This window comes from Rattus norvegicus, chromosome 19, assembly GCF_021556685.1.
Source record: "Rattus norvegicus strain SHRSP/BbbUtx chromosome 19, alternate assembly SHRSP_T2T, whole genome shotgun sequence".
Taxonomy (NCBI): Eukaryota; Metazoa; Chordata; class Mammalia; order Rodentia; family Muridae; genus Rattus; species Rattus norvegicus.
Genome location: NC_141552.1, coordinates 43,207,937 through 43,234,443, shown reverse-complemented (window position 1 = coordinate 43,234,443; position 26,507 = coordinate 43,207,937). Strand labels below are relative to the sequence as shown.

Below are 26,507 nucleotides of genomic sequence, written 5' to 3'. Positions count from 1 at the left end.
AGTTTGATTATTTCCTGCCTTCTACTCCTCCTGGGTGTATTTGCGTCTTTTTGTTCTAGAGCTTTTAGGTGTACTGTCAAGCTGCTGATATATGCTCTCTCCTGTTTCTTTCTGCAGGCACTCAGAGCTGTGAGTTTTCCTCTTAGCACAGCTTTCATTGTGTCCCATAAGTTTGGGTATGTTGTACCTTCATTTTTATTAAATTCTAAGAGGTCTTTAATTTCTTTCTTTATTTCTTCCTTGACCAGGTTATCATTGAGTAGAGCATTGTTCAACTTCCATGTATATGTGGGCGTTCTTCCCTTATTGTTATTGAAGACCAGTTTTAGGCCGTGGTGGTCTGATAGCACGCATGGGATTATTTCTATCTTTCTGTATCTGTTGAGGCCTGTTTTATGACCAATTATATGGTCAATTTTGGAGAAAGTACCATGAGGTGGTGAGAAGAAGGTATATCCTTTTGTTTTAGGATAGAATGTTCTATAAATATCTGTTAAGTCCACTTGGATTATAACTTTTGTTCTGTCTATGTCTCTGTTTAATTTCTGTTTCCATGATTTGTCCATTGATGAGAATGGGGTGTTGAAATCTACTATTATTGTGTGAGGTGCAATGTGTTCTCTGAGCTTTAGTAAGGTTTCCTTTATGTATGTAGGTGCCCTTGTATTTGGAGCATAGATATTTAGGATCGAGAATTCATCATGGTGGATTTTTCCGTTGATGAATATGAAGTGTCTTTTCTTATCTTTTTTGATGACTTTTAGTTGAAAATCAATTTTATTTGATATTAGAATGGCTACTCCAGCTTGCTTCTTCAGAACATTTGTTTGGAAAGTTGTTTTCCAACCTTTTACTCTGAGGTAGTGTCTGTCTTTGTCTCTGAGGTGTGTTTCCTGAAGGCAGCAAAATGCTGGGTCCTCATTGCATATCCAGTTTGTTAATCTATGTCTTTTTATTGTGGAGTTGAGTCCATTGATGTTGATAGATATTAAGGAATAGTGATTGTTGTTTCCAGTTACCTTTATATTTGGAGGTGAGATTATGTTTGTGTGCTTGTCTTCTCTTTGTTTTGTTGCAAAAACGATTAGTTTCTTGCTTTTTCTAGAGTGTAGCTTTCCTTCTTGTGTTGGGCTTTACCATTTATTATCCTTTGTAGGGCTGGTTTTGTAGAAAGATATTGCGGGAAGTTGGTTTTGTCATGGAATATCTTGGTTTCTCCATCTATGTTAATTGAGAGTTTTGCTGGATACAGTAACCTTGCTGGCATTTTTGTTCTCTTAGGGTCTGTATGGCATCTGTCCAGGATCTTCTGGCTTTCATAGTCTCTGGTGAGAAGTCTAGTGTAATTCTGATAGGTCTGCCTTTATATGTTACTTGACCTTTTTCCCTTACTGCTTTTAATATTCTTTCTTTGTTTTGTGGGTTTGGTGTTTTGACTATTATGTGACAGGAGGAGTTTCTTTTCTGGTCCAATTTATTTGAAGTTCTGTAGGTTTCTTGTATGTTTATGGACATCTCTTTCTTTAGGTTATGGAAGTTTTCTTCTATGATTTTGTTGAAGATATTTACTGGTCCTTTGAGCTGGGAGTCTTTGCTCCTTCTGTACCTATTATCCTTAGGTTTGATCTTCTCATTCAGTCCTGGATTTCCTGTATGTTTTGGGCCAGTAGCTTTTTCCGTTTTACATTATCTTTGACAGTTGTGTCAATGATTTCTATGGAATCTTCTGCTCTTGAGATTCTCTCTTCTATCTCTTGTGTTCTGTTGATTATGCTTGTATCTACGGCTCCTTGTCTCTTCCTTTGGTTTTCCATATCTGGGGTTGTCTCCCTTTGTGCTTTTTTATTGTTTCTATTTCCATTTTCAATTCCTTCATGTGTTTGATTGTGTTTTCCTGTAATTCTTTCAGGGATTTTTGTGTTTCCTCTCTAAGGGCCTCTACTTGTTTACTTGTGTTTTTCTGCATTTCTCTAAGGGAGTTCTTTATGTCTTTCTTGAAGTCCTCCATCATAATGATCAAAGGTGATTTTAAATCTAGATCTTGGTTTTCTGGTGTGTTTGGATATTCAGTGTTTGCTTTGGTGGGAGAATTGGGCTCCGATGATGTCATGTAGTCTTGGTTTCTGTTGCTTGGGTTCCTGTGCTTGCCTCTCACCATCAGGTTGTCTCTGGTGTTACCTTGTTTTGCTATTTTTTTTTTTGGTTCTTTTTTTCAGAGCTGGGGACTGAACCCAGGGCCTTGTGCTTCCTAGGTAAGTGCTCTACCACTGAGCTAAATCCCCAGCCCCTGTTTTGCTATTTCTGACAGTGCCTTGACTGTCCAATAGGTCTGTATGTCAGGAGTACTATAGACCTGTTTTTCTGTTTTCTTTCAGCCAGGTATGGGAACAGAGTGTTCTGCTTTCAGGCGTGTAGTCATTCCTGTCCACTGGCTTTCAGCTGTCCCTGTGGGTGGGAACCAGAAGGGCCTGCCCCTACTTCTCCTGGGTCCCTGTGCACAGCGGGCCCAGGTGGCACTAGGTGCTTTCCTCTAGAGTCAGAAATGTGGGCAGAGTGTAGTCTCCTCTGGTTTCCCAGGCCTGTCTGCCCCTCTGAAGCTCTAGCTCTTCCTCCCACAGGATTTCGGTATAGGGAGCTGTTTGATTGGGTCCGTTCAGATCCAGGTGAAGTCTGGACTGCAGGGCTTCTGCAGCTTGACTGCCCCTATCTTCCTGTGCCCAGAGGCCCTATACAGTTTCCTCTTGGGCCAGGGATGTGGGCAAACATGGGCAGAAGTGGCAGTCTCTCCTGCCCTGCAGTCTCAGGATTGTCCACACGTCTGGGCCTCTTTAAATGTTTTACCAGGAAGATAAATGCAATACTTTCATTATGATTCATAAATCATTGCTATTTTAATTTAAAATATTGTATCTCAGTCCAGTGAAGCTGACAAGGCTCTTGGTGAGGAAACACCTTATTGTCTTTGTCTACTGTATTTGACAAACAGCTTTGAATGATCACTCAGACCAACTTCGTGAAAGGTGTGAGGTATCAAGAGGACATACCATTATTTCACAGTGATCAGATGATCTTGTGTGGAGAGGATAAACATTTAGATGCATATCTGTGATGAGTGTGTTTCTTCTGCACATAGAATCCCACGAAGGCCCCAATGAGGGATGGCAAAGAGCATCAAAAGACTGGGGCAGACAGAGGTTCTCAGCCTGTGGGTTGTGACCCCTTTGGGAGGGGGGTCAAATGACCCTTTCATGGTGGTGACATATCCAATATCCTGCATATTAAGTATCTACATTATGATTTCTAACAGTAGCACAGTTACAGTTATGAAGTAGCAATGGGAATTTTATGGTTGGAGGTTTCCACATTAGGAGCTCTATTAAAGGGTTGCACTACCAGGAAGGCTGAGAATCTTATATTGCTATCGAGATAGTTGCATCTATGATGAATATGAAAACCCAGTGCCATATTCACCAGGATGGAGACAGCAGCATAAGCAAAGGCAGGGAGAGGGAAATGATTTTGAGTTTTGGAGACCTGGAGATGTTCCCACATGTCTGAGGTGACAGATGAAGTTAGAGCTACAAGTACAGGGCACAGTGGATTGGGCTTTATATCACACATTTCAACATGGGCTTTATCTTGTGGGACGTCTTGAACCCCAAAGAGTTATACAGTGCTAAGCAAGGCAAATGATAATTTTAAGAAAGTGGACTCAAGGCAAAGAGATGCATTAGTTAACTATAGCAAGGGTCCAGGGACAAAGTGACCATAACCTGAGACAAGTTCACTCATATAGATACTATTGATGCAGGGACTTAAACCAGAGATGTTACATAGGTAGAATTCTCAGTTGCCAGTTTGATGGAGTAGGACAGAGGAAATCAAAGGAAGGAGTGTAAATGATTTCCAGGGTTTTGATTTGGATGATAGCAAACTGTATTTTTTATCTACGATGCAGAATACGATGGAGAGATAAATTTTGGTTCTTTTTATTGGTCTTCTGCATGTTCTATATGTCCAACACAAGAAGGAAACCTCGGTTGCTAATGGGAGTCTCTGCTGTGGCCAACAGGAAGCTCATGGGTGTGAGTCACACCTCCATGGTTCCAATCTTGCTGATGGATTTCTGCATTCTGTAAGGGAGAGGTATTCCTCCCCAGTGACTTAAGCAGCTGAAGACGTGCAGGGCTTCTGGTCTCTGTTCTTGGCCATTTGCCCATTGTAGTCCTCTGGCTTTTAATCTACCCAATCATTTCCATCCTCTGCCAAATCCAAGCCAGGCTGTTATATAGCATCTTCTTGCCTTCTCTGTGTCAGCCTGCAGACATCAGTGGTCCAGCAGTCTCTAAGCAGCAGTGATTACTACGGTTGCTAGTAAGGATGGTGTCTTAGGGGTTCTATTGCTGTGAAGAGACATCATAACCACAGCAACTCTTATAAAGGAAAACATTTAATTGGGACTGACTTTGATTTTTCAGAAGTTTAATCCATTATCATCATAGAGGGAAGCCTAGTGGCATCCAGGCAGACATGGTACTGAAAAGGGAGATTTATGATCCTGGTCTGTGGGCAGCAGGAGACTGTGAGGCCACACTAGGCTTAACTTGAGCATAGGAGACCTCAAAGCCCATGCCCACAGTGACAGATTTCTTTCAGCAAAGGCACATCTCCTAATAGTGCCACTCCCTATGGGCCAAGCATTTCAATCACATGAATGAGTTTATGGGGGCCATACTTATTCAAACCCCTGCCTCTGGCCATACTTCTATACATCTAGAAAAAAAATTGTGTGCCCAAACTAGATTTAGATGGTTGTATTCTTGGCATAGTGGACAGTATGAACTTCATGCTGGTAAGAGTTCTTACTTCTCTTGTTATGTGGTCAATGTGAGGCAGACACCAGGGAATACTAAACATGCAGTGGACTACCAGAGCCTATACCCCATATTAAAGGACAAACAAACAAACAAACAAACAAACAAAAATGAACTGTCAACCTTTAAAGGAGATACTGCAAAATAGGAGGATGAAATCTTACTTATAATAAGACAATGAAACTTATCTGCCCTTGGGCCCACAGGGAAGCCCTATTAAATCTTAGCCTAGCAAGTGGTTCTTTCTTTTCTTTTCTTTTTTTTCGGAGCTGGGGACCAAACCCAGGGCCTTGTGCTTGCTAGGCAAGCGCTCTACCACTGAGCTAAATCCCCAACCCCCTAGCAAGCAGTTCTAACACCATTTGTAGATTTGTGTGACTTATTAAGGACAGAAATGGGTACTCCACAGTTCTGGAGATCAATAGTCTTGCACCAGAATGTCACCATGGTTGGGTTCAGGTGAGGGTCTTCCAAGGTAGTGTATTCAGGTGTGCGCTGCTGTGCCCCAGTGTATATAGGAAGGGGTTTGTTGTGTTCTTGAATGGTAGGAAGGGGGCATCTATTTTAAGACATGAATCCTAATCATGAGGGCTCTACTCCATGACTAATCAGCCCTTAAAGACCACATGTCTCATTTTAGAGGAACACAAATATAGCTTAATCATCACCTATATTCGAAGATTATTATTATTGTATGACATTTATTTATTTATTTATTTATTTATTTATTTATTTATTTATTTATGAGACATCATTTCTCTCTGTGGACCAGGCTGGCCACAAACTCAGAGATCCACCTGCCTCTGCTTCCTAAATACAGGGATTAAAAGTGTGTACCACCACTGCCCTTGGGACAGAGTTCCTGTTTTGCTCGGGCTGCCCTGCAGTTCACTATGTAGACCAGGCTGGCCTCCAACTTACAGAAATACTCCTGCCCCTCCATCCCAGTGCTGGTATTGAAGATGTGCAGCACTGTGTAGCTTTATTATACATTACCATCTTTTAAAAGATTATCTGGTGCATGGCAAAAATGCTATGGAGAATTACTTTTCAAGAGTATCTCTAATTGTTAGTGAAAATTGGTATTTTCCAGTTTCCTTCCTTCTTCCTTCCTTCCTTCTTTCCATTCTTTTTAGTTTGTCTACTGCTTCTTCCGTTTTTTATATAGCAGTTTCTCACTATATAACCAAGACAAGGGTCAAACTTACTCTGTACTCCAGGTTGGTTTTGAACACACTGTCCTTCTGCCTCAGCCTCCTGCATGCCAACATTTCAGGCATGTACCATCACTCCCAACTTATATTTACCAACTTTTAGTAGTGAAATAAGTTAATCATCAATTTGGAACATTAAATCTGAGGCGTTAGTAGTGGCATCCAATAAGCAAATAGCTGTGTGTCCTTCAAGCCCTAGAGAAGGGAGGATGCCATAACATTTAGTAGGCATTCATCATGACACTTAGTAAGTTTTCATCTAAATGAGTGGTGTGCAGTCATAGAAGTTAGTAGAATTACTCAGACTGCACATGAGTGAGAGGAAAAGATATGAGTGAACAGAGTCATGCTTACCTGAGATGGAGAATGAGGGCAACTCCACGAGGCTGAGAAGGGACGGTCAGAGAGTAGTAGAAGCTATGCCCTAGAGTTCATGAGAAAGAAACATTTCAGGAACGGACTTGATAGCATTTTCCAGCTGTATGAATGGGATCAAATCAGATGAAAGTTGACGAATGTGGTGGCTTTCGAAGCTATGGGAACATGGGAGAGCTTTGCTAGAATATTCTAGTGGGTGGTATGTGGAGTTTGAATGTGTCAGCACGAAATGTTGACAGGAAGCTGACAGAAAGGGAATAAGGTATGTGGATAAATTTGAATAATTTTCCTTGGTGGAAAGAGAAAATGGCAGAGTTACCAAGTTTAACCATAGTAAATAAACATAAAAAAGACAAAATACTTTTTTTCTCCTTTGTATTTGATCTCTATATAACTTAGAGATGAAGAGGCATTCGAAGGAATCAGCTATGATAAGGAGAAACAGAACAAGGTCATAAAGGCAGATTTGCATTATTACAAAAATGTCACCAATTTATTCTTTTTTCCATTAATTAATTTATTTATTCACTTTACATCATGACTGAAGCTGCTTCTCCTCCCACTCATCCTCACATTGCACCTCCCACTCCTCTTCTTCTCTGAGAAGAGGGAGGTACCCTGGATACCAACTCACTCTTACAATTTATTCTTAATTCTTTACATTTTTCCTTTTACTTAAAATAGACTTTTTTCATATAATATATCCTATTTATGGTTTCTCCTTCTTCTACTTCTCCTAGTTCCTCTTCCCTTCCTTTCCCAATTGGATTTGCATTCTGTTTCTTTTTAGAAAGCTAACAGGCTTCTAGGGGATAATAGTAAAATATAATAAGATAAAACAAAAACTACCACATTGGAGTTGGACAGGACCAACAGAAAGAAAAGAACCCAACAGAAGGAACAAGAACCACAGACCCATATTCATTCACATAATCAGGAATCTCATAAAAACGTTAAACCAGAAGCCCTTAAACGTTAAACACAGAGGACCCTTGCAGACCCATGCAGACCCTGTGCGTGCTGATTCCGTCTCTGTTTGAGTTCATATGAGCATTCTGTGCTCATGCTGGTTTAGCGGGCCTTGTTTTTTAGTGTCCTCCATCTCCTCTGGCTCTTATGATCTTTCTGCCTCCTCTTCTGTGGGGTTCCCTGAGTTTTGAGAGAAGAGATTTTATGGAGACACCCCATTTAGGAACTCTAGACAAACTTCATTAAAGTAGAAGAAATTTGAGTAGATATGTCTAAAAGAAAAGAAGTAGAGAAGCTGAAGATGTAGGTGAAGGAAGAACTAGTAATGGAACAGAGGCAGAGAAGCATAGAGAATAGTTTGGCAACCTGGCACAAACTTAAAGGGCCAGTCTCTTGAGAGTTTGGGGAACCGGAATGCACATAGAAATGTAAACATTTAGCTTATGAGGTTTCAGAAAGAAGCAATGATTCTATTGAATACTGGGCCAGAATCTATTCCAGCCAAAGAAACTGGCTGCCTTCTGCTCATGTCCTGGAAAGCTAAGGCTAAATTAAAAAGTAATGACTAAGTTCTTCGGCAAATGAAATTTCAAGAGAACATAGCATTCAGGCAGTGGCACGGTTGCCTCTCACTGCATTTAGTCAGCTCTACATTGAGAGAAGTGGAGAGATATAAAAATGGGTAGTTTGGTTAAGAAAGGATCATAAGTGTAATATGAAGGCAAGACAATGCAGAAAGGGGGGATATTCTTGGAGACATTGGATCCGCTAAAGAGAAAATCTGCTCTTCACTAGACAAGAAAAGTACCCCGAGGGCAAGCCCGATCTTCAAAAGCTCTTGTGAAACAAAAATTCACCTAAAAACAAAGAGACCCAGTTAAGAATGTCAATTGAATGGTTTTCCAGCTCAAAACAACTGTCTAGGGAAGAGTTTTCCCAAGGTCAGCCACCAAGGCTTCCAGAAGTCACTATAGCTGTGGTACTAGACGATGTCTTGAGCTGGACAGAACTTAGCCACATTGTTAACATGTTGGTGATGTTGTAGGTATGTAAGAGTTTGGGGGATGATGGAAACTTGTATCAAGGTTCCAGAAGTGTCTGAAGCCAGGCAATTTGTGGCAGGGTTGGGTTCCTTGTGAGAGGGCTACTCAGAGAAGCTGTGAAGGTCAAACCTTGGTTACAGTGGAGACCCGCCCCCCCAAGGAGGCTGATAAGAGGGCTGTGGAGCATCCTCTGAAGAAAGCTATAGCATGAAATGGAGCCAGCCTAAGGAGAAGCTATGTGCTTTGGGTGCCAGGGCTGAAGGAACTGTGGTGTTGAAGCCTACTGGAACCCAGATAATCCAGTTACAGGTCCTGGAACCTGGAAACTGATGCAGGGTTTGGTGATTATCTGCTGAGTTTCATTCTTGCTGTAGTTTAATCTTTCCTTTCTAGTCTTTTCTCCCTTTTTATTAAAGGTATTTATTACTTTTACAACCTAATGGTAGCCTTGCCTCTCCTCCCAGTACCCCCTCATTCAGGTCCTTCCCACATTCCCCCTTTTGAGAAGGGGAAGCCCCCTTCTGGGTGTCAACCCTCCCCCCATCAACTTGCTGGGGGACTAAGCACATCCTCTCCCACTGAGACCAGACAAGGCTATACATTTAAAGGTGCAGGATCCACAGGCAGGCAGGTGGGCAGGCAGCAGGCTCAGAGACAACACCTGCTCCAGTTGTTTGGGGGACTTGCATGAAGGCCAAGCTGCTCATCTGCTACATATGTGCAGGGGGCCTAGCCCATGCTCACTCTTTGGTGACTCAGTCTCTGGGAATCCTCAAGGGTTCAGGTCAGTTGACTCTGTTGGTCCTCCTGTGGAGTCCCTGTCCTTTTTGAGTCCCTCAATCTTTCTCCCAACTCTTCTGTAAGACACCTTGAACTCCATCTAATGTTTGGGTATGATTCTTTGCATGTCATTCCATTGGCTGATTGGTAGAGCCTCTCAGTGCACAGTTAATGCTAAGCTCCTGTCTGCAAGCATAATACAGTATCACTAATATTATCAGGGATTAGTTCTTACCCACAGGAGGGGGGTCTCAATTTGGGGCAGTCATTGGTTGGTATTCCCTCAGTCTCTGCTCTATCTTTATCCCTGAACATCTTGGAGGCAGGACACATTTGGGGTGGAAGGCTTTGTGGGTAAGTTGCTGTCTTTATTCTTCCACTGGGAGTTCTGCCTGGCTACTGAAAGTAGCCACTTCCAGATCCATATCCTCCACTGCTAGAAAACTCAGCTAGAGTCACCCCCTTAGATCTTCTGGAGTCTTTCCCCATCCCAGGTCTCTGGCATATCCTAGAGATTCCACCCCACCCCCAAGCCTATCTCCCTCTGCTCTCCCTACATATGATACCCCTCCCACCTGCTCCTCTCTCCATTCTCTCTTCCACCAACTTCTTTCCATCTATCTCTAATATGTTCCCCTTCTAAGAAAGATTTAAGCATCCTTCCTTGTGCCCTCCTTGTTCTTTAGCTTCTGTGTGCCTTTTGATTATAGCATGTTATCCTGTACTTTGTGGCTAATTTCCACTTGTAAGTGAGAACATAGCATGCATGTCCTTTTGGGTCTGGGTTACCGTAGGATATTTTCTAGTTACATCCATTTGCCTGTGAAATTCATGATATTTTGGTTTTAATGGCTGAGTAGTATTCCATTGTGTAGATATACCACATTTTCTGTATCCATTCTTCAGTTGAGAGACATTTATGTTGTTTCCAGTTTCTGGCTGTTAAAAATAAAAAGCTTCTATGAACATAGTTGAGCAAGTGTCCTTGTGGGATGGTGAAGTGTCTTTTGGGCATATATTCTCAATCTTCTGAGAAACTGCCAAATTGATTTCCAGAGTGCTTGTACAACTTTGCACTCCCACCAGCAAGGGATCATTTGCAGTGTTCTCCTTGGTCCACAACCGTATTAGCATGGGCTGTTGCTTGAGTTTTTGATCTTAGCCATTCTGATGAGTGTAATGTGGAATTTCATAGTAGTTTTGATTTGTATTTTCTTGATGACTTAAGGGTGTTGAACATTTCTTTAGATGATTCTTGGCCATTAGAAATTCCTGTTGAGAATTTTTTGTTTAGCTCTGTACCCCATTTTTATATTGGGGTATTTGGATTGTCAGTGTCTAGCCTCTTGAGTTCCTTATATATTTTGGATATTAGCCCTCTGTCAGATGTAGGGTTGGTGAAGATCTTTCCCAATCTGTAAGCTGTTATTTTGCTCTAATGATGGTATCCTTTGTCTTACAGAAGCTTTTCAGTTTCATGAGGTCCCATTTATTAATTCATGATCTTAATGCTTGAGCTATTGGTGATCTGTTCAAGAAGTTGTGTTTGTACCAATGAGTTCAAAGCTATTCCCCACTTTCTGTTCTCTTAGATTAAGTATTTCTGGTTTTATGTTGAGGTTTTTGATTCATTGAGTTTTGTGCAGGGTGATACATATAAATAAATTGGCATTTTTCCACTTGCAGACATCCAGTTAGACCAGCATCATTTGTTGAAGAGGCTCTCCCTTTTCCATTGTATGGTTTTGGCTTCTTTGTCAAAAAGCAAGTGTCCATAGGTTATGGATTTATTTCTGGGTCTTCAATTTCATTTCATTGATCAACCTGTCTGTATTGATAACAATACAATACCAATACCAGTTTTTTATTACTATTGCTCTGTGGTTCAGGTTGATGGGATACCTCCAAAAGTTCTTTTATTGTTCAGGATTATTTTAACTATCCTGGGTTTTTTGACTTTCCATATGAAGTTGAGAATTGTTCTTTCAAGATCTTGAAAAATTGTATCGGAATTTTGCATTGAATCTGTCGTTTGCTTTTGGTAAGATGGTCATTTTTGATATGTTAATCCTACTGATATACAAGCAAGGGGCTCTTTCCACCTTCTCATATCTTCCTCAGTTTCTTTCTTCAGAGACTTTAAGTTCTTGTCATGCAAGTTTTTCATTTGCTTGGTTAGAGTCACACCAAGGTATTTTATGTGATTTGTGGCTATTGTGAAGGGTAGTTTTGTTAACTTCTTTCTTAGTCTGTTTATCACTTGTGAAGAGGAGAGCTACTGGTTTCTTTGTGTTAATTTTGCATCCAGCCACTTTGCTGAAGGTGTTTATCAGCTGTAGGAGTTCTCTGCTAGAATTTTTGGGGTCACTTACGTATATTATCTTACCATCTGAAAATAGTGATATTTTGACTTTTTCCTTTCTAATTTGTATCCCTTTGATCCCCTTTACTTGTCTTATTGCTCTGTCTAGGACTTCAAGAACTATATTCAAGAGATAGGGAGAGAGTAGACAATCTTGTTGTGTCTCTGATTTCAGTGGAAATCCTTTAGGTTTCTCTCCATTTATTTTGATGTTCGTTATTTGTTTGCTGTCTATTGCTTTCATTGTGTTGTATTGGCCTTGAATTCCTGCTCTCTTTAAGTTTTTTTTATTTTTTTATTTTTTTTATTTTTTATTTTTTTGCCAGGCAGGATCTTTCAATCTTTTTTTTTTTTATTAACATGAGTATTTCTTATATACATTTCGAGTGTTATTCCCTTTCCCGGTATCCGGACAAATATCCCTCTCCCCCCTCCCCTTCCTTATGGGTGTTCCCCTCCCAACCCTCCCCCCATTGCCGCCCTCCCCCCAACAGTCTAGTTCACTGGGGGTTCAGTCTTAGCAGGACCCAGGGCTTCCCCTTCCACTGGTGCTCTTACTAGGATATTCATTGCTACCTATGAGGTCAGAGACCAGGGTCAGTCCATGTATAGTCTTTAGGTAGTGGCTTAGTCCCTGGAAGCTCTGGTTGCTTGGCATTGTTGTACATATGGGGTCTCGAGCCCCTTCAAGCTCTTCCAGTTCTTTCTCTGATTCCTTCAACGGGGCTCCTATTCTCAGTTCAGTGGTTTGCTGCTGGTATTCGCCTCTGTATTTGCTGTATTCTGGCTGTGTCTCTCAGGAGCGATCTACATCCGGCTCCTGTCGGTCTGCACTTCTTTGCTTCATCCATCTTGTCTAATAGGGTGGCTGTATATGTATGGGCCACATGTGGGGCAGGCTCTGAATGGGTGTTCCTTCAGTCTCTGTTTTAATCTTTGCCTCTCTCTTCCCTGCCAAGGGTATTCTTGTTCCCCTTTTAAAGAAGGAGTGAAGCATTCACATTTTGATCATCCGTCTTGAGTTTCATTTGTTCTAGGCATCTAGGGTAATTCAAGCATTTGGGCTAATAGCCACTTATCAATGAGTGCATACCATGTATGTCTTTCTGTGATTGGGTTAGCTCACTCAGGATGATATTTTCCAGTTCCAACCATTTGCCTACGAATTTCATAAAGTCGTTGTTTTTGATAGCTGAGTAATATTCCATTGTGTAGATGTACCACATTTTCTGTATCCATTCCTCTGTTGAAGGGCATCTGGGTTCTTTCCAGCTTCTGGCTATTATAAATAAGGCTGCAATGAATATAGTGGAGCACGTGTCTTTTTTATATGTTGGGGCATCTTTTGGGTATATGCCCAAGAGAGGTATAGCTGGATCCTCAGGCAGTTCAATGTCCAATTTTCTGAGGATCCTCCAGACTGATTTCCAGAATGGTTGTACCAGTTTGCAATCCCACCAACAATGGAGGAGTGTTCCTCTTTCTCCACATCCTCGCCAGCATCTGTTGTCCCCTGAGTTTTTTATCTTAGCCATTCTCACTGGTGTGAGGTGAAATCTCAGGGTTGTTTTGATTTGCATTTCCCTTATGACTAAAGATGTTGAACATTTCTTTAGGTGTTTCTCAGCCATTCGGCATTCCTCAGCTGTGAATTCTTTGTTTAGCTCTGAGCCCCATTTTTTAATAGGGTTATTTGTTTCCCTGCGGTCTAACTTCTTGAGTTCTTTGTATATTTTGGATATAAGGCCTCTATCTGTTGTAGGATTGGTAAAGATCTTTTCCCAATCTGTTGGTTGCCGTTTTGTTCTAACCACAGTGTCCTTTGCCTTACAGAAGCTTTGCAGTTTTATGAGATCCCATTTGTCGATTCTTGATCTTAGAGCGTAAGCCATTGGTGTTTTGTTCAGGAAATTTTCTCCAGTGCCCATGTGTTCCAGATGCTTCCCTAGTTTTTCTTCTATTAGTTTGAGTGTGTCTGGTTTGATGTGGAGGTCCTTGATCCACTTGGACTTAAGCTTTGTACAGGGTGATAAGCATGGATCGATCTGCATTCTTCTACATGTTGACCTCCAGTTGAACCAGCACCATTTGCTGAAAATGCTATCTTTTTTCCATTGGATAGTTTTGGCTCCTTTGTCAAAAATCAAGTGGCCATAGGTGTGTGGGTTCATTTCTGGGTCTTCAATTCTATTCCATTGGTCTATCTGTCTGTCTCTGTACCAATACCATGCAGTTTTTATCACTATTGCTCTGTAATACTGCATGAGTTCAGGGATAGTGATTCCCCCTGAAGTCCTTTTATTGTTGAGGATAGCTTTAGCTATCCTGGGTTTTTTGTTATTCCAGATGAATTTGCAAATTGTTCTGTCTAACTCTTTGAAGAATTGGATTGGTATTTTGATGGGGATTGCATTGAATCTGTAGATCGCTTTTGGTAAAATGGCCATTTTTACTATATTAATCCTGCCAATCCATGAGCATGGGAGATCTTTCCATCTTCTGAGGTCTTTTTCAATTTCTTTCTTCAGTGTCTTGAAGTTCTTATCATACAGATCTTTTACTTGCTGGGTTAAAGTCACATCGAGGTATTTTGTATTATTTGGGACTATTATGAAGGCTGTCGTTTCCCTAATTTCTTTTTCGGCTTGTTTCTCTTTTGTGTAGAGGAAGGCTACTGATTCATTCGAGTTAATTTTATACCCAGCCACTTTGCTGAAGGTGTTTATCATGTTTAGTAGTTCTCTGGTGGAACTTTTGGGATCACTTAAATATACTATCATATCATCTGCAAATAGTGATATTTTGACTTCTTCTTTTCCGATCTGTATCCCCTTGACCTCCTTTTGTTGTCTGATTGCTCTGGCTAGAACTTCAAGAACTATATTGAATAAGTAGGGAGAGAGTGGGCAACCTTGTCTAGTCCCTGATTTTAGTGGGATTGCTTCAAGTTTCTCTCCATTTAGTTTAATGTTAGCAACTGGTTTGCTGTATATGGCTTTTACTATGTTCAGGTATGGGCTTTGAATTCCTATTCTTTCCAGGACTTTTATCATGAAGGGGTGTTGAATTTTGTCAAATGCTTTCTCAGCATCTAATGAAATGATCATGTGGTTTTGTTCTTTCAGTTTGTTTATATAATGGATCACGTTCATGGTTTTCCGTATATTAAACCATCCCTGCATGCCTGGGATGAAGCATACTTGGTCATGGTGGATGATTGTTTTGATGTGCTCTTGGATTCGGTTTGCCAGAATTTTGTTGAGTATTTTTGCATCGATATTCATAAGGGAAATTGGTCTGCAGTTCTCTTTCTTTGTTGTGTCTTTGTGTGGTTTAGGTATAAGAGTAATTGTGGCTTCGTAGAAGGTATTCGGTAGTGATTTATCTGTTTCAATTTTGTGGAATAGTTTGGATAATATTGGTATGAGGTCTTCTATGAAGGTTTGATAGAATTCTGCACTAAACCCGTCTGGACCTGGGCTCTTTTTGGTTGGGAGACCTTTAATGACTGCTTCTATTTCCTTAGGAGTTATGGGGTTGTTTAACTGGTTTATCTGTTCCTGATTTAACTTCGGTACCTGGTATCTGTCTAGGAAATTGTCCATTTCCTGAAGATTTTCAAGTTTTGTTGAATATAGGTTTTTATAGTAAGATCTGATGATTTTTTGAATTTCCTCTGAATCTGTAGTTATGTCTCCCTTTTCATTTCTGATTTTGTTAATTTGGACGCACTCTCTGTGTCCTCTCGTTAGTCTGGCTAAGGGTTTATCTATCTTGTTGATTTTCTCAAAGAACCAACTTTTGGTTCTGTTGATTCTTTCTATGGTCCTTTTTGTTTCTACTTGGTTGATTTCAGCTCTGAGTTTGATTATTTCCTGCCTTCTACTCCTCCTGGGTGTATTTGCTTCTTTTTGTTCTAGAGCTTTTAGGTGTGCTGTCAAGCTGCTGACATATGCTCTTTCCTGTTTCTTTCTGCAGGCACTCAGCACTATGAGTTTTCCTCTTAGCACAGCTTTCATTGTGTCCCATAAGTTTGGGTATGTTGTACCTTCATTTTCATTAAATTCTAAAAAGTTTTTAATTTCTTTCTTTATTTCTTCCTTGACCAGGTTATCATTGAGTAGAGCATTGTTCAATTTCCAAGTATATGTGGGCATTCTTCCTTGATTGTTATTGAAGACCAGTTTTAGGCCGTGGTGGTCCGATAGCACACATGGGATTATTTCTATCTTTCTGTACCTGTTGAGGCCCATTTTTTGACCAATTATATGGTCAATTTTGGAGAAAGTACCATGAGGAGCTGAGAAGAAGGTATATCCTTTTGCTTTAGGGTAGAATGTTCTATAAATATCCGTTAAGTCCATTTGGCTCATAACTTCTCTTAGTCTGTCTACATCTCTGTTTAATTTCTGTTTCCATGATCTGTCCATTGATGAGAGTGGGGTGTTGAAATCTCCCACTATTATTGTGTGAGGTGCAATGTGTGTTTTGAGCTTTAGTAAGGTTTCTTTTACATATGTAGGTGCCCTTGTATTTGGGGCATAGATATTTAGGATTGAGAGTTCATCTTGGTGGATTTTTCCTTTGATGAATATGAAGTGACCTTCCTTATCTTTTTTGATGACTTTTAGTTGAAAATTGATTTTATTTGATATTAGAATGGCTACTCCAGCTTGCTTCTTCTGACCATTTGCTTGGAAAGTTGTTTTCCAGCCTTTCACTCTGAGGTAGTGTCTGTCTTTGTCTCTGAGGTGTGTTTCCTGTAGGCAGCAGAATGCAGGGTCCTCGTTGCGTATCCAGTTTGTTAATCTATGTCTTTTTATTGGCGAGTTGAGGCCATTGATTTTGAGAGATATTAAGGAATAGTGATATTGCTTCCCGTTATATTCATATTTGGATGTGAGGTTATGTTTGTGTGCTTTCATTCTCTTTTTTTTTTTTGTTGCCAAGACGATTAGCTTTTTGCTTCTTCTAGGGTATAGCTTGCCTCCTTATGTTGGGCTTTACCCTTTATTATCCTTTGTAGTGCTGGATTTGTAGAAAGATATTGTGTAAATTTGGTTTTGTCATGGAATATCTTGGTTTCTCCATCTATGTTAATTGAGAGTTTTGCAGGATACAGTAACCTGGGCTGGCATTTGTGTTCTCTTAGGGTCTGTATGACATCTGTCCAGGATCTTCTGGCCTTCATAGTTTCTGGCGAAAAGTCTGGTGTGATTCTGATAGGTCTGCCTTTATATGTTACTTGACCTTTTTCCCTTACTGCTTTTAATATTCTTTCTTTATTTTGTGCGTTTGGTGTTTTGACTATTATGTGACGGGAGGTGTTTCTTTTCTGGTCCAATCTATTTGGAGTTCTGTAGGCTTCTTGTATGCCTATGGGTATCTCTTCTTTTAGATTAGGGAAGTTTTCTTCTATGATTTTGTTGAAGATATTTACTGGTCCTTTGAGCTGGGAGTCTTCACTCTCTTCTATACCTATTATCCTTAGGTTTGATCTTCTCATTGAGTCCTGGATTTCCTGTATGTTTTGGACCAGTAGCTTTTTCTGCTTTACATTATCTTTGACAGTTGAGTCAATGATTTCTAGGGAATCTTCTGCTCCCAAGATTCTCTCTTCCATCTCTTGTATTCTGTTGGTGAAGCTTGTATCTACAGCTCCTTGTCTTCTTTTGATTTTCTATATCCAGGGTTGTTTCCATGTGTTCTTTCTTGATTGCTTCTATTTCCATTTTTAATTCCTTCAACTGTTTGATTGTGTTTCCTGGAATTCTTTCAGGGATTTTTGTGTCTCCTCTCTATGGGTTTCTACTTGTTTATTTATGTTTCCTGGAATTCTTTCAGGCATTTTTGCGATTCCTCTCTGTAGGCTTCTACTTGTTCTCTAAGGGAGTTCTTCACGTCTTTCTTGAAGTCCTCCAGCATCATGATCAAATATGATTTTGAAACTAGATCTTGCTTTTCTGGTGTGTTTGGATATTCCATGTTTGTTTTGGTGGGAGAATTGGGCTCCGATGTTGCCATGTAGTCTTGGTTTCTGTTGCTTGGGTTCCTGCGCTTGCCTCTGGCCATCAGATTATCTCTAGTGTTACTTTGTTCTGCTATTTCTGACAGTGGCTAGACTGTCCTATAAGCCTGTGTGTCAGGAGTGCTGTAGACCTGTTTTCCTCTCTTTCAGTCAGTTCTGGGGACAGTGTGTTCTGCTTTCGGGCGTGTAGTTTTTCCTCTCTACAGGTCTTCAGCTGTTCCTGTGGGCCTGTGTCTTGAGTTCACCAGGCAGCTTTCTTGCAGCAGAAAAGTTGGTCTTACCTGTGGTCCCGAGGCTCAAGTTCGCTCGTGGGGTGCTGCCCATGGGCTCTCTGCAGCGGCAGCAACCAGGAAGATATGCGCCGCCCCTTCCGGGAGCTTCCGTGCACTAGGGTTCCAGATGGCGTTTGGTGTTTTCCTCTGGCGTCCAAGATGTGTGTGCAGGGAGCAGTCTCTTCTGGTTTCCCAGGCGTGTCTGCCTCTCTGAAGGTTTAGCTCTCCCTCCCACAGGATTTGGGTGCAGGGAACTGTTTATCCTGTCTGTTTCCTTCAGGTTCCGGCGGTGTCTCAGGCAGGGGTCCTGCCGCTCCTGGGCCCTCCCCTACGGGAACCCAGAGGCCTTATACAGTTTCCTCTTTGGTCAGGGATGTGGGCAGGGGTGGGCAGTGTTGGTGGTCTCCTTTGCTCTGCAGCCTCAGGAGTGCCCACCTGACCAGGCGGTGAGGTCTCTTTCCCACGGGGTCTGGGAGCAGAGAGCTGCTGCGGGCCAGGATCCGCGGGTGTGGGACTTCTGGTAAACACAGAAAGTGCCGGGTCCTAGAGGAATTTTGCCTCTGTGTCCCGATTTCACCAGGCAGCTTTCTTGCAGCAGACAAGTTGGTCTTACCTGTGGTCCCGAGGCTCAAGTTCGCTCGTGGGGTGCTGCCCACGGGCTTTCTGCAGCGGCAGCAACCAGGACTCTCTTTAAGTTTTAACATGAAGGAGTGTTGGATTTTGTCAAATGTTTTTAGGTATCTAGTGAGATGGTCATGTAGTTTTTTTCTTTTAGTTTGTTTATATGGTGGATTATGTTGATGGTTTTTTTGTATGTTGAACCACCCTTGCATCCCTTGGATGAAGCCTATATGATCATCATAGATGATGTCTTTGATGTGTTCTTTGATTTGGTTTGTGAATATTTTATCAAGTATTTTTGCATCAGTGTTCATAAGGAAAATTAGCCTGAAATTCTCTTTGTTGAGTCTTTGTGTGGTTTAGGTACTAGGGTCACTGTGGTCTCATAGAATGAGTTTAGTGGTATTCCTTCTGTTTCTATTTTGTAGAATATTTTGAGAATTATTGGTATTAGCTTTTCTTTGAAAGTCTGGTAGAATTCTGCACTAAATCCATCTGGCTGGGAGACTTTTAATGACTACTTTTATTTTCTTAAGGTTTATAAGACCATTCAGATAGTTTACTTAATCTTGATTTAACTTTGATAATTGGTGTCTGTCTTGAAAATTATCCATTTCATTAAGGTTTTCCAATTTTGTGGAGTGCAGGCTTTTGAAGTAAGACCTAATGATTTTTTGAATTTCCTCAGTGTTCCTTGTTATATCTCCCTTTTCATTTCTGATTGTGTGAATTTGTGTACTGTCTCTCTGCCTCCCGACTATGAGTACAATGTGATGGCCAATGACCCTCTTATATCCATGCCTTCCTGCTGACAGAGTCAAGTTCTCCATCTTTAAGTTGCTAGGTATTATGTCCCATCAACGAGGAAGGTACATAGTGGATGGACAAAGACCTTGTGTTCTCCATACTGTCGAGCTTACCTTCGAAGACTTTACAGTGTGTCTACATATGTCTGGTCATGGTTTTCTTTCATGGTATCCAGTGAAATAGAACACAGCAATAAAGGATGCCGCCCATGAAGATGAAGCAGCCAGCAGCCAGCAGCCTGCTAGCTCAGTCTAGACTACCCCAGAACTCTTTTCCCCTTGGAATCTGGGGAAACTTGGATGCTGACTAATGCACAGTGAAATTAATGTGGGAGAGAAGGGAATGAAAGCCTGCAGTCACTGGGAGCTCCATGGGGAGCAGGGCAAATTGAGCTGAGTTTCCTTTGGCTTCTGATCTGACGTTTGTACAGAGGAGGCTTTTCGAGGAAATGAGAAAAATGCCAAGAGGGGAGTGTGTACTACGTGTGGGGCAGATCAACCTTTGAGTATGGAGCGCCTGTCTCAATGACCAATCCATAGGAGCAGACCTCAGGATGCAACCGGAGCCTGACCGTGACTTTAAAAAATTAACATAGCATGTTTACTTTGCACCAGCCACATGTTGGCCTCCATATTTCCACAGCCCACATGCTAGAAATAAGGCTTATGGAAATGACTCTGAAAAAACCTCGATCCTTACACATTAACATACCTAGAGATCTCCAGATTGTTGTAGTGTGGTGAAAAGAGAGATCAGGCATTGCTTAGATGTTTTCCCCATGTCTAGCCAATGACTTTCACTGGGCCTTGCTATTTGCATTAATGGAATGGAAGGAAGATAAATAGAAGTTTGGTTCTCTGGATCCACGTTGCTTGTTTTGTTTCCCAAATTCCAAGCCAAAGGACTATGGGCCTGGTTGCTAGATTTCAGGCATCAGATCCTAAGGGGACTGCATGCTTTTTACAGTCCTGCTACTCCAACTTTGGTGTGCTGTTGCAACTCTTTGGAATATTTTAGTGTGTGTGTGTGTGTGTGTGTGTGTGTGTGTGTGTGTGTGTGTGGTATTCATGCATGTGTGTGGGCATGTACACCTTTTTTTTTTCTTTTCTTTTTTTCTGGAGCTGGGGACCGAACCCAGGGCCTTGTGCTTCCTAGCAAGCGCTCTACCACTGAGCTAAATCCCCAACCCCTGGCATGCACACCTTTACACAAGTACAGAGGACAGAGGGAAAACTTCAGATTCCTAGTTTTTGTAATGTTCAGTCTTACTCCCTCAAGTCAGGGTCGTTCAATGAACAAAGCTGGCAGTCAGCAAGCCGCAAGGAATCTCCTATTTCCACCTACCCTAAAAGTGCCTGGGACGGAAGATATGTATATGTCCATACCTTGCATTTTGTTTGGTCGCTGGGGACTCAAACTCAGATCCTAATGCTTACGAGCAAATGCTCTTACAACCTGAGCCATCTTTCCAGTCCTCTCCCAAGCCTTATCGAGAAGCAGAGCCTGTATGGTTGAGAATAGGCCCAAGAGTCCACACCTCTAACAAGCTCCAAGACGAAGCTGGTGTGAATGGTACTTTGGGTAGCAAGGTACTAAAATACTTAGAAATTGTGTGGATTACTTGCAGGAAATCCAAAATTATGTGGCTCAGTAGCAGTAGTGTCAGAAAAGAAATGATGGATGACAGGAAGCTGACACTGTTTCTCTTGTCCTCAGGGAAGACTCACAGTTTTTAAGCTTATCATTAAGTCTTCGTATTGAGACTTTAGCTTTCTCTGTAGTGAGCTTACGGCCATTAGGAGTCAAAATATTTACCCCCAAATAGAGAGACCTTTGTTTTGAGGTTGATTAGACTGGATAAAGGATTCCCTCAGAATGCATAGGGTTTGTTTCCTTTTAAAATAGCTTTGTTTGTTTGTTTTTTGGCAGGCTCTTATCGTATAGCTCTGACTGTCCTGGAACTCTCTTTGTAGACTAGTCTGGCCTTGGACTCACAGAGATCCACCTGCCTTGCGCCACTATGCTTAGTCATTAGAATAGCTTTTCTTACGAAAAATTGAACTTTTGAGAAGGGGGAAACCTTTTTTTTTTTTTTAATGAGATCTCACTAGTGATTTTAGTGAAAATTTTACTGAAATTTATTAAAGTATTTGTGAATTTAGCTGTTCAAGGAGATGAGGTAAACTCCCATTTCTTCTTTTAAAAACCAGAACCATACCACCAGAACCATACCACCAGAATCATACCACCAGAACCCTACCACCAGGACCATACCACCAGGACCATACCACCAGGACTATACTACCAGAACCATACCACCAGGACCATACCACCAGGACCATACCACCAGGACCATACCACCAGAACCATACCACCAGAACCATACCACCAGGACCATACCACCAGAATTATACCACCAGAACCATACCACCAGAACCATACCACCAGTACCACACCACCAGAACCACATCACCAGAACCACATCACCAGAACTACATCACCAGAACCATACCACCAGAACCTTGGTGGTATCCTTTTGCCCAGTTTGAATAGTGGGGCTCTTTATTATAGGGAATACCAGTCCTTTGCCAGAGGTAGCTTAGAAAAGAGATGTGGGAGCTTCTGGAGGGGGGGAGATTCAATGATCTTTATATGAGAGAGAGAGTCACAGAAGACAAATTCAACCTTCCAAGTCATCCTGTAACCAGCCTGAAACCATGAGTAAGGAGGATAGCATGAACAATGTCGTTATCTCCTGACTTAGGCAGTTTTGATGACTTTTCCTACTTTCGGACCCTTTATTATGTGCAAGTGTTCATCTTAAGTTTTTCTTTTAAACTATTTACTACTTATTTATTTAATGTTTGTTTGTTTTCTGTGTATCATGTGTGTGCCTGGTGTCCACATAAGCCAGAGGAGGGTGTCATTCTCCCAGAAGAGAGTGTCAGATCCCTTGGAACAGCTGACTGTGAACTTCCAAGTAGGTACTGGGACTTGAACCTGAGTCCTCCGGAAGCGCAGCCAGTGCTTCTAACCACCAAGTCATCTCTCCAGCCCTCCTTTATTGTTTTCAAATTAATAAATAAATGATCATGATTTAATTTTAGGTGGAGAATATTTAAAGTGGAAAGCACTTTACTTTTCTACTTCCCCTTCTGCCCCTACCCTATCAGATTATCATTTACTTAAAACATATTCTTGCCCCTGCCGGTTGTCTTCATGTGTCTAGAAAGAATTTGTCTTCTATATAGCTATTTCTTTCTTTACTATTATTATGGTTTTGATTTTTAAGTTAGTTTGTAAAACTGTTTTGGTTGCTTCCCTCCGCTCCTCCCGACACCTCCCAATGCACCCATCCATGTTTCCATTGTGTCTTCCCACCCCAGCATTCTCCTACTCTTTTGTACACACACACACACACACACACACACCACCACCACCACCACCACACACACATGCACGCACGCATGCGCACACACACACGTGTTCTGCTACCCCCCCAACCCCGTCCCCTCAAGTCTCCTCTCTTCCATGGTCGTCCACTTTCTACTTTCCCGATGCTAGCCACACGTACTTTACCCCAAATTATGTGCCATAAATGGTTCATTTGAGTTCCCATTGCCTGCAACTGAATACATATTTCTTCTGTCCTCACACACAATAAAATGGGAAGGACAAGACCCCGGGAGACTCAGGAAGCACTGAAAATACATAAGCCATCCAAATTCAGCTAGCTTCATTATGCCAACCTCAGATATTTGAAGACATGAGCGTCTTTGTAAACTTTAGAAAACAGTGTTTTAAAAGGTTACCTTTAAAATTATACTGGTAAGCTTTAGAACTTAGCAAGTATCCCTAGAAGGAAAACTAGTCGACTGTTAGTCTCTATTCTTGGAACTCTGGGAGGTATCTGAACAGTGACTGAACATTACCCATACCTCCTTCTACTGTGACCAGATAGGTTTGAAAATACATTTATTTATGATATACATGTGCACCTGTATTTATTTAATTTATGCATATTGTATATTCATATATCTCTACCCATGTCTTCTGTGTGTGCAGGTTATCTGTGAACTCTAGAAGGGTGTGTCGGATCCCTGGAGCTGGAGTTACAGGTAGTTAGTTAGTTAGTTAGTTAGTTAGTTAGTTAGTTAGTTATAGGTTTCCTGACATGAGTGCTGGGAACTAAACTCAGGTCCTCTGAAGGAGCAACAAGTACTCAACTTCTGAACCATCTCTCTAGCCCCCGTGACTAGGTCTTTTAAAGAACACATTCTTAACCACTCTTTTTTGAACATTGAACACATTCACACATGCACATGTGCACGTGTGCGTGCACACAGACACACACGCTGCAGCACTACCACCAAAGTAGAACGTCTAGAAATATGAAACACTCAATTTGACATTAAAGCTCAGGCTGCTGAAATGCTTTTGACATTGGCTTCTTTTAAAGGTAACAGCCTTCTGGTACAAAGCAGTAACACAGTCTGTACATTTACACTACGTGCTGTGTGAAGCCCTGGGCTGAGGAATATCTCCTCCATGACAGCATGAGTGGAGAGCTCTCTAATGAGAGATATTTACTCTAAAGCCTCTAATGTGTGGTAGCCGATGGCAGGTGTCTGGGGAAATCCACGAATTTCTTTAAGTGTGCTGCTGTTGGCGTTGTCAGAAGAAGGTAAAGATCTGAGCATGAAGGATTGAAGGGGAAATAAAATGCAAATGACAGAAATAACGCAGGGTAAGACTCCAGCCCACCAGCCTGGTTCCACATTAAGGAAGTGCATAACTCCACCGGGGGTGGGGCAGTAAGCCTGACATATTGCCCACACGCCAGAGAAAGGTCTTATTGTGCTCAAACTGCTAAGTTACCTAAGGCTCCTTTCTCAATAGGGAATGGGTGTGAGTGACTGGCTCACGCCGCGGAGCTTAATTAAACCTCTCAACACCACTCTGCAGAAGCTGAAAATGAAATTTACTGAGGGAAAATACACATTTGAATAAGTTTTTACATGAAATTTTTCTTTCTCTCTCTCTTTTTTCTCTTTTGCGTCTCATGCTGCAGGGCTGTCATTTATAATTGTGTTTTTGTGTGCTGAACAAAGGCCCCTAGGCAAGAGGTAGTGGTGTTTGTTTAACCAATGCAAGCTGTGTTTGATAAGAGTGAGGTGATTCTCTCTCTCTCTCTCTCTCTCTCTCTCTCTCTCTCTCTCTCTCTCTCTCTCTCTCTCTCTCTCCCTCTACCATCCTTTCTTTGTGCCTTGTTGTGTCTCTTCTCTCTAGGTGTTAGACTAGGAGGCATCTTTTACTAATTCTCCACAAGTGGGAGGTGTTTATCGGTGGTTACCTAGAGCACACACTTTTTTTCTAGTTGGCACGGAACCAACAGAAGCTGGCAGCTGCCTAGTTTAAAAGGTATGCCACTCTGCTTCCATTATTTGGCCAAGCAAAATGGTGGACTGAAGGGTCATTGGCCATTTAGCTAATGATCTGTAGGGCAGCTGACTTCATGTTTTGACAACTTTTATTATCTGTTTTTCTTATCATCAGCATGACAAAATTCACGACAGAGAACATCTTAAGGAAGGATTGATTCATGTTGGTTCATAGTTTGAGGATACAGTCTGCCACGGTAAGGAAGTTGTGGTGTCAGGGCATGAGGCAGATGCTCTACACTCTCCACAGACAGGAAACAGAGAGAGATGAAAGCAATGTCCAACTCCCTTTCTCCTTCTTGTCCAGGCTGTCTCCCAGCCCCTTGAATGGTGCTGCCCACTAGGATGGGCCTTGCCATATCAGTTAAAGCCTCCAGGTGCCCCTCAAACATGCCACCTTGGTTTTGCTTTAAGCCGAGACTTCACACACCATATTAACCTAGAGAGGAGAGTAAGGTTTTCTTTGTCCCTTTCTGGATTTTTATGAGATGTGTTCATATTGGGTTTAGGCTTGTTGTGTGCAGTTTTTATTACTGGAGGTGAACTCCATTGATTCCTAGTTTCTTCAGGCCGTTTATCCCAATTGTTTATCCCAAAAGGATGTTAAACTTTGCTGGAAGCCTTTTCTGTATCAGTTGAGACGATCATGTGTCCTTACCTGTATGTTTGTGCTTAATTACACAGACCGTTTCGTTTAGGGGACTAATGTTTCTTTTATTACGGCAAAGCTGATTAATACAGAAATTGATCCCAGGTGCGGAGTGATATGTAATTAAAACCATACGAGATGTAGCAGTGCCCCTGACCAGTTTGTAATAGGGGAATTTTAACTAAGACCAGGAGGGGGACATTTTATGATACATAGTTAGTAAATATTTGCTATAAATACTGTGCAAATTAATCTGAAGTGTGATTTTAGGTTAAAATGTAGCAACACACACACACACAGAGAGAGAGAGAGAGAGAGAGAGAGAGAGAGAGAGAGAGAGAATATGATCATAACTATTAGTGCTGCTATTATGCCATTAATAACTAAGTTCACCTTTGGCTCCTCACCTTCTGAGAGTGTTTATTACTGTTCTCTTGCTCACGAGCAGCTTCTGTGTCCTGGTTATATAAGTTATGCCCTAGTTCATGTCCAGACCTCAAGCAATTAGAAAGCTCGGTCTTAAAGCACTTCTTTCTTTTCCATGGACTTGAGTCTGTGGACAGGAGAGAGAAGCAGTTATCTAGTGATCTCAGATAGGATGGTGGCATCCTGTCTTCTGGTCCCTTCTTGTTTCTTCTGTCATTTCTCAGAGAAGGCTACAGGGTTTCATCAATCCTCATCACCCCAGCTTAGTGCTCCATCATCAATAACCACGCAAAGGAGAGCAGACCTAAGATTCTTTACAGGGCACAAGCTCGGCCCCAGGACTTAACACTTGTCAGCAATTCAGAGGCAGCTGGGGAGTTGAGAAAACTTTAAGTGAAATACAGGAAGGTTTGTGACTGGAGGATGTCAGGGAGGGTGAGGGCTGAGTAGAGATGGGGCATAGTATGTGGTTGTGTTGGAAAGCCCAGTGTACTTTTTCTGGTTGAGCCTGAGTGGGAAGCAGGGGTTAAAAAATAAGGAGTCCAGCCATTGTTAATGAGTCCTGAGTGTTCTGAGCTGATTGTTGTAGGGCTGTAGTCTGGCCTGTTGGGTAGCTTGCTATAGAGACTTTTCTGTGTATAGA

General features: G+C 41.6%; 1 long non-coding RNA gene across 1 annotated transcript in view; it reads right to left on the bottom strand.

Moving 5' to 3' along the window:
• LOC102549584 (uncharacterized) overlaps positions 1-26,507 on the bottom strand; it is a 31,266-nt gene that overhangs the window by 4,637 nt on the left and 122 nt on the right. The window contains exons 2-3 of the long non-coding RNA XR_015644078.1: positions 25,846-25,991; positions 6,443-6,512 (exon numbers count right to left, since the gene is read on the bottom strand). This is a non-coding gene — a long non-coding RNA (uncharacterized LOC102549584). The remainder of the gene's footprint in view (positions 1-6,442; positions 6,513-25,845; positions 25,992-26,507) is intronic.